General features: G+C 34.9%; 2 pseudogenes; one reads left to right on the top strand and one right to left on the bottom strand.

The window, feature by feature from the left end:
• The first annotated feature begins 1,083 nt into the window (after positions 1 to 1,083).
• On the top strand, positions 1,084 to 6,550 carry LOC120124741 (annotated as a pseudogene).
• A 262-nt stretch (positions 6,551 to 6,812) lies between these two features.
• LOC120124740 overlaps positions 6,813 to 7,806 on the bottom strand; it is a 45,943-nt pseudogene continuing 44,949 nt past the window's right edge.

The following is a 7,806-nucleotide window of genomic DNA, read 5'->3' as shown; positions in this document are numbered from 1 at the left end:
ACGTGTTCTTTTATGTGTTATGAATATGTTCCTGAACACCTCCGTCTAACGTTCATTTAATATTTGCGAAAGTGTTTGTTTATATGTTCACTAACGTGTTCATGAACATGTTCTTTTAGTGTTCATTTATCGTTGGTTTAGTGTTTGTTTATCGTTCGTTTATATATTCAAATTTTAATTTCATTTGCAAGCTAAAGAAAAATGATAAAACTATGCCACTAGTGCTTAAACTCCTTAAAATTCATAGTTTAAAATGTAACTTTTATCTTGTGTTCAATTTAATCCTTATCTTCACCAATATTTAAAATGTAAAAAAAATAAAGGAAAAGGAGAATCGGGTAAACGAGCTTGTTCATGAACATAAATGAACGAGCTCATAAACAAGCTTATAAATGAGCTTATAAACGAGCTTGTTCGTGATTATAAACGAACCGAACACACCTCTGTTCGAGTTCATTCGTTTATTAAATGAACATAAAAATTTTTGTTCATGTTCATTTATTTAACTTAACAAATGAACATAAACGAACATTATATGAACGGTTCACGAATAGTTCACTGAACGATTTGTTCATTTACACCCCTAACTAAATTCATATGTCACAATTTGAATGGTTGTGAGAATCGAACACCAATTTTTTATTACTACTTTGAGGGAAAAAGGAATTATATACCAATTTCAAAAGGGATAAAAACTTCAGGTATCATCTTGTATATAAGTCAACAATATTTGTTAGGAATTAAACTTTGATTTTGATGTTTTATTCAAATAAAATTATGGGTAAACTACGTATTCAGTACCTAAGCTATCAATTTTGGTCCATTTTAGTATTTAAACTTTTAATTTTTTCAAAACTTAACGTTAAAACTTGAATGGAGTACTAAAATGAAACAAAAGTTAAAGCTTTTAACGGAGGGGGTACTAAAATGAAACAAAAATTAAACTTTTAGGTATGATTTGAAACTAAATTGAAAGTTTAGATACTAAAACCGACCAAAACTAATAGTTTACGTACTAAACACGCAATTTTTCCTAAAATTATTATATATGCTCTTTTTTCTAATTTTCTTTAAAAACTTATTGTCTCGTCTTCTTCTCTTCTGACCCAAACCCTAAGGGTTGTTTGGTTCACGAAATGTAAGATTACTAGTGGGAATAGGATTATCGGTGGGAATAAGATTACTGAGAATATTGTATTTTGTGTTTGGTTCGTTTAGCAGGAATGTAAGATTACAGTGTTTGGTTAAAGGAATAAAGATTATTTGAATGTATATTTTACCAAATTGTCCTTATTATATATTTGCTTTTTAACAAGTTGAATTCTACTATAATATTACTATAATTAATTTATATATTTTCTTTATAAATTTTAAATTCATAAAATTTATATAATTTTTTTACTAAATTGAAAAGATAAATAGCTTTAATGAAATGGCACAATTTTATTTTAACCCCTGAACTTCATATAAAATTCTAATTATAGATTTTTTTGGTAAATCTAAAATAGTTTAAGGATAAATTTGTAATTTAACCTTCGTAGAATTTTTATTATTCAACGACAGAAGAATGATATTTTTGAAAAAAAATTAAAGGCATTTTAGTCCAAAACGCCGGTAATTCAACAATACCTAAGGAAAGGGGTAATCACATTCTCGATAATATACCCAAAATACTACTGTTGGGAATAAAAGATTACTGGAGAATAGGATTACTGGCCAACCAAACGAGGAAATGACATTCTATTCCCCGGTAATCCCATATTACTTTAACCAAACACCCTAAGGTAAATTTTTTAAACCTATTCACTCTTCTTCTCTTCTCTTCTCTTCTCTTCTGCGTTCTGACCTAAACTTAACTTGAATATTGATTTCTACTTTGGGTTATAAGATTTTGAGTTATATTCTCTATGCATCTGCATTGCTCAGCTATTTTTGATTTTCTGTTTTCGGTCCTGCTGGTTGTTATTATGTTTACATTGTCGAGAATGATTGTGTATTTAAAACTCTCGATTTAGCTATTTTTCTTTTACACTGCTATTTGAGACAATTATTGAAGGTATGTTTATATGTAATTCTTATGATGGATTAAGAAGATATTGAGGGCATGTTTGTTATGATGGGTGCATGTCAAGATTAAGAAGATATTGAGGGTATTTCATTAGTCATTTAAATCGTAATTACCTTTGGAAATAGTAGTGAATCTTCGGTTGATAAATGAGTTGGAAAAAGAGCCCAAGGTATTAGGTGAAGACCATTGGGGATATTTGATTTCTGCCTCTGTTTATGCATTGCTCTGCTATATTTAATTTTCTGTTTTTTTGATGATGTTGTTTGTTACTCTGTCTCCCTTTGTTTATTTTTCTTTTTTTGAGAAGATGTATATTATTTTGAAAAGCTATAGGTTTAGTTATTTTTGGTTTAGGGATTAGGGTTTGGGAGAATTAAAAAAATCATTTTAACGTTCTATATTTCCCTTTTCCTTCTTCTCCACCAGCTGTTTGGCGTTTAATTTGGATTCAATTGAAGAGGGGATATGGGTAAAGTGAAAGGGAAACATAGGTTAGATATCTACTATAAGTTAGCCAAAGAACACGGCTACCGTTCCAGAGCATCATGGAAGTTAGTACAACTGGATGACACTTTCAGATTTCTAAAATCAGCGCATGCTGTCCTCAACCTTTGTGCTGCCTCCAGTCGTTGGATGCAAGTGGTCGTGTAGCATACACCCATTGGTAGCCTTATACTCGGTCTTGATCTTGTTCCCATTGCTCCTATACGAGGTGTCATCGCTCTCCAACAAGACATAACCAAATCCGATTGCAAGTCCAATGTTAAACGAGACATGGACGAGCACAGGGTTATAGCTTTTGATGTCGTTTTGCATGATGGGCCCCCTAATGTTGGTGATGCTTGGGCTTAAGAAAAAATGAGCCAAAATACTTTGGTTATTGATTCTGTTAAGTTAGCTACCCAATTTTTGGCTCCTAAAGGCACTTTTGTCACCAAGGTTTTTAGGTCCCGAGATTACAGTTCTATTCTATATTGTCTCAAGCAGGTGATAAACAAAACCATATAATATATCCCTCCGTGAAGTTTTTTTCCCTTTGACACGCGTGTTTGTTTGGTCTGCTTCTGTTTGAGGAATTTAAAGTTTGGAAACCACATACTAGTCGCCCTAAATCAGCTGAGACTTATGTTTTGGGGCTAAGGTATAAAGCCCCTGCAAAGATTGATCCATGTCTTCTTCATTTCAAACATCTATTTCAGGGATGGATAGAACCATAAAAGAAGGTTTTTTAATTTCATTTTAGGTTTCAAAATCTCTTAAATGACTACTTTTGTTCTCCTATTGATTGTATCTATGCACATTATTGTTCTTTCTGCCACATACTTGATGTAGGTGATTGAAGTACTTAGGGTAACAAAACAGAAGAGACACCGTGATGGGTAAGCTTTCCCTTCATCATACAGCAATGTTACTGCTTTGTTGATAATGATTGAACATTTTTATTGAATTGATTGCTCTGCTATCTGGTTTTAAGGTTTATGTTATGCTTTGTTTCTAAGTACATGCCAATTTCTGTTATGAAGACGGGGAGACAATCTCAAAGAAGATGTCTACTGCTGCTGATTTCATTTGGTCTGATTCTCCTCTTGAAATTCTCGGTTCAGTTACTACCATAACCTTTGGGGATCCAACTTCATTGCCTATTAAGGATCACAGTTCTTCCACAGAAGAGGTGATTATCTTTTACAGTATTGCTAAACATTACTTTCGTTAATACTTTCTTTGCTTACTTTGTTGCTGTATTGACAGGTCAAAGCTCTTTGTGATGATTTGCGAGTTCTACAAAAGCAGGATTTCAAGCATCTTTTGAAGTAAGAAACATAATCATTTTCAGATTTTCCCTTTTGAGTTTTTTAGTCTAAACAATTTGTGGTAATATGAAAATTTGTGAATGTAAAGCTACAATCAGTGCACTGGGTCCATGATCTTTTGAGTGGAGCTTGATTTTAATTCCTATTGTTCATCAGATAAAAATGTTAGATTTATGAGCATGAATGTGACTTGTATTGATTACCCTGATTTAGGTGGCGGATGCAATTGAGAAAAGCTCTGTCTCCTTCAGAAAAGTCTACTTCTCCGACTCATAAACCCTAAACCCTAAACCCTATGTTTATATCTTAGTACATGTTACCATGCAACAAATCATGAATGGAACGAATTTTGTGATTTTACCAATGATTATGTATCTACAATATAGTGATTAAATGATACGTGGTAATCTTTTTGAAAGAATTACACTTCCATCTTATCGGGGTGATAGATATTTATGGTGCTCCACTTTGTTGTAGGATGTTTCCATGCTCACTCGTTTATTTACTGATTTGTTACCTTGTTATTTTGCAGGACAAATCACGGAAGGCAACAGGAATGCAAATAGATGCCCTGGAAGATGGTTACATTGATCATGAGTTGTTCTCTCTTTCTTCCATCAAGGTTTGTTTCACCAAGGCTGCGAACTGGATAACTCCAATAACGTTTGTAACTAGTAAAAATACAATTTATTATTGCAAGTATAAAAGACGACCAAAACTGACACTCATCACAAGGCTACAGTTATATCATTTGAACCAGGGGCATAGTTGATGTTTAACCTTATTGATTATTAATCTACTGTTTCTGAACTGAGACAAGTTTTATTCTTAACATTGTTTCAGTTTACTTACACTTTGTTAATGGAAACAATGCTCTGGCATTCGTTACTGTGCAATACTAAACTGTTGCTTACAGTTGTGGTTCTTTAGTATTTCCTGAAAAAGTTACTTAGGTTGTCTTTTAAGCTCTCTACTTTGGTAGAAACATTCATTGATGTCGGTCAATTACTATCTTTAGGGTAAGAAAGATCTTGTGGCAGTTGATTGCACCAAGTATGATGGTGGCAACGTTGATCTGAGGGGTAGCAAAGATGAACAAAATCGAGAAGAAAGCACTGAGGATGAGTCATCCAGTGATATTGATTCAACGCAGAAGATTATTATATGCTTCTCATGACTGATATATATATATAATTTCTAACATTATCTGTTTGTTAACCTTGTAATTTTAATGCTAGATATGATGAAAATATAGAAGAGATCCTTGATCCGCGTATGAAGAGTATGTGTCGAAAAAGGATGGAAGTACGAAGCATAGGAAGCTTGCAAAAGAAGCCTATGACAAGTTAGAGGTATGAAGCTCTTAAAGTGTGTATTAGAATTTAGAACTAAAAAATATTTGATCTTTTGTAGCAACTTTAACTAATAAGTGTTAACAGTCTCCTCTTTTCTGCATCAGGTACTACTTCCCTATGCTTCTCTTTTGTAAATAGAAATCCTGTTTTCGCAGTGCTAGTATCATTCCCTTATTTATTTATGCTTTTAATAGATAATGACGAATAGTTGTTTATAAAAGTCGAATACTGTTTATTGAATTTTCATTCACGGCTGTTCAAGGTGGTGATGGTGATATTATTTTTTCTGATCATGATTCGGATATGGAAGAGGCTGATCCTGAAGCAAATCCTCTTATGATACCGCTAGGTGACGGGGAAGGACCAACTCAGGAGAAGATTACAGACAGGTGGTTCGGTCAGGATATTTTTGCTGAAGTCGTAGAGCAAGGGTATTTAGGGAAGTATGACAGTGATGATGAAATGGAGACCGATAAACGACAGCAAGGGGCAGCTATTCCAGAGAGGTCCAAAGTAAAGAAAAAATAGGATGAAAGACTCGATATTCAGAACAAGGGCGAGGAAAAGAAAGCAAACAATGATGAAGGCCCCAAAAGCACCAAACTCCAGGCTTCCAAGACAGAGGATGATTTTGAGATTGTCCTGGCTCCAGCTACTGATTCCAGTGATGACTCGTCCTCAGATGACTCAGAAGATGATGACGTTGAGACGAAAGCTGAGGTGTTAGCTTGTGCTAAGAAGATGCTCAGGAAAATGCAAAGGGATCAAATTCTCGACGATGCGTATGGTAAATATATGTTTCATGATGATGGTCTACCCAAGTGGTTCTTATATGAGGAAAAGAGGCATTGTCAACCAATTAAGCATGTTACAAAGGAAGAAATTGTTGCAATGCGAGCACAATTCAAAGAGATCAATGCTTGACCGACTAAGAAAGTTGCAGAGGCAAAGGCTCGAAAGAAGCGGATCGTAATGAAAAAGCTAAACAAGGTCCGCCAGAAAGCAAACAACATATCAGACCAAGCCGACCTCTCCGAGCGGTCATAGGGGAAGCAAATCAAACAACTTTACAAGAAGGCTATGCCCAAAAAGCCCCAGAAGGAATACATGGTCGCAAGGAAAGGGGTTCAAGTTATGGCCGGCAAGGGGAAAGTCCTTGTTGATCGTAGGATGAAAAAGGATGCCCAGGCACGGGAAACTGGAGAACCAGGAAAAGGTGGTTCGAAGAAGGTAAAGAACGGAATAGCTCGGAAGGTAAAGGATCTGTCAAGGCTTCAGGGTGCAAGGGAAACAACGGAGCGCACATGCATGACTAAAGCAACGTAAGTTTTGAAAGGCACAATTTTGGATGAAATTAAACAATTAATACAAATGTTAGGACTGTTTTGTTTCTTTTGTTGAGGTTGATTCATTAAAATTAAGTACAACGGCCGAGTGTTGTTGAATCAAATACTTTCATAGTAGCTTAAAGAGCTCCAATACTTTATTAAATTGTACCTTACATAGATACTCTATAGGTGCTCGGTAATCAAATGAATCTCAATTATATTCGAAGTTAATTCGGGATGGATGCTCAGTAGTCAAATGAATATCGACTATATTCTATGTTAACTCGAGTTAAACACTTAAGTAGGGGGATAGAGTTTCACACTAAGGTATCTAAATGCTGACTAACAGAAGTGAATTTCAAGTGTGGATAGAGCTGTGTCCCATCAACGCTGAATATATGAAAATCATCTCCATATTCTTCGGATATGAACTCTCTGTAAATTCCGAAATCAACAACTTTAGTACACTTCCAAACAAGAACCAATCTATCACTAAAACGAATCCAAGTAAAAGCTATAACAAGCAATAGTTCTAGATAATCTTTTGCGATAATGGTGCATTATGCATACCTTTGATTCTCTGAAGAATCTCCTCTTCTTTTACATAATTCTTCTCGAGCTTTTTACCGATTTTATCCCCCCACATTGCTACCAGTTGATTCATGGAGCATTCATTCCCCGGGGGTCTCAGATACAAAGTTTAGTGTTCGAGGATCATCTATGGCACTGATGGTGCATGCTGAAACGTCGACATCCTTAACAAAGATAGCTGCAAGAACAACCGGTCCAAAAAAGCACATTGCTTCATAGATGTCCTAATCTCCATATTGAAATATAAACGTATTAACCATAGTGGGTCATTCGCAAACCTTCGGTGTTTCCATCTCCAAAGATGGTGACCTTGTCCCTTGGTGGAGACTTTAGACCAAGTTGGGCTAGCCATGGAAGTAAATAACTCATGAACAGGTTGTTGCAAATGTAAGTATAAGGAATGCCTTCAGCTACTATAAGACGCCTAATCTCGAACTTTCGAGAATAGAACTGATTATCCAAATCGGTTATCTGAATTTTATCAGGATCCACACCGAATTCGGATGGAATGAACTTCTGTTGCCAATGCCATTACAAATATTTAGAATAAGAGAAATGATCTTATCATCCAAAAAGAAGAACTATATCAACAATTCCAATAAGAATCAACTATTACAAGCACTAAACTGAATAACGAACTCAACAACTACTTG

This window comes from Hibiscus syriacus, unplaced genomic scaffold (assembly GCF_006381635.1).
Source record: "Hibiscus syriacus cultivar Baekdansim isolate YM2019G1 unplaced genomic scaffold, ASM638163v2 tig00110429_pilon, whole genome shotgun sequence".
Taxonomy (NCBI): domain Eukaryota; kingdom Viridiplantae; phylum Streptophyta; class Magnoliopsida; order Malvales; family Malvaceae; genus Hibiscus; species Hibiscus syriacus.
Note: the sequence above shows the minus strand (reverse complement) of the source record. Positions and strands in the feature narration are given on the sequence as shown.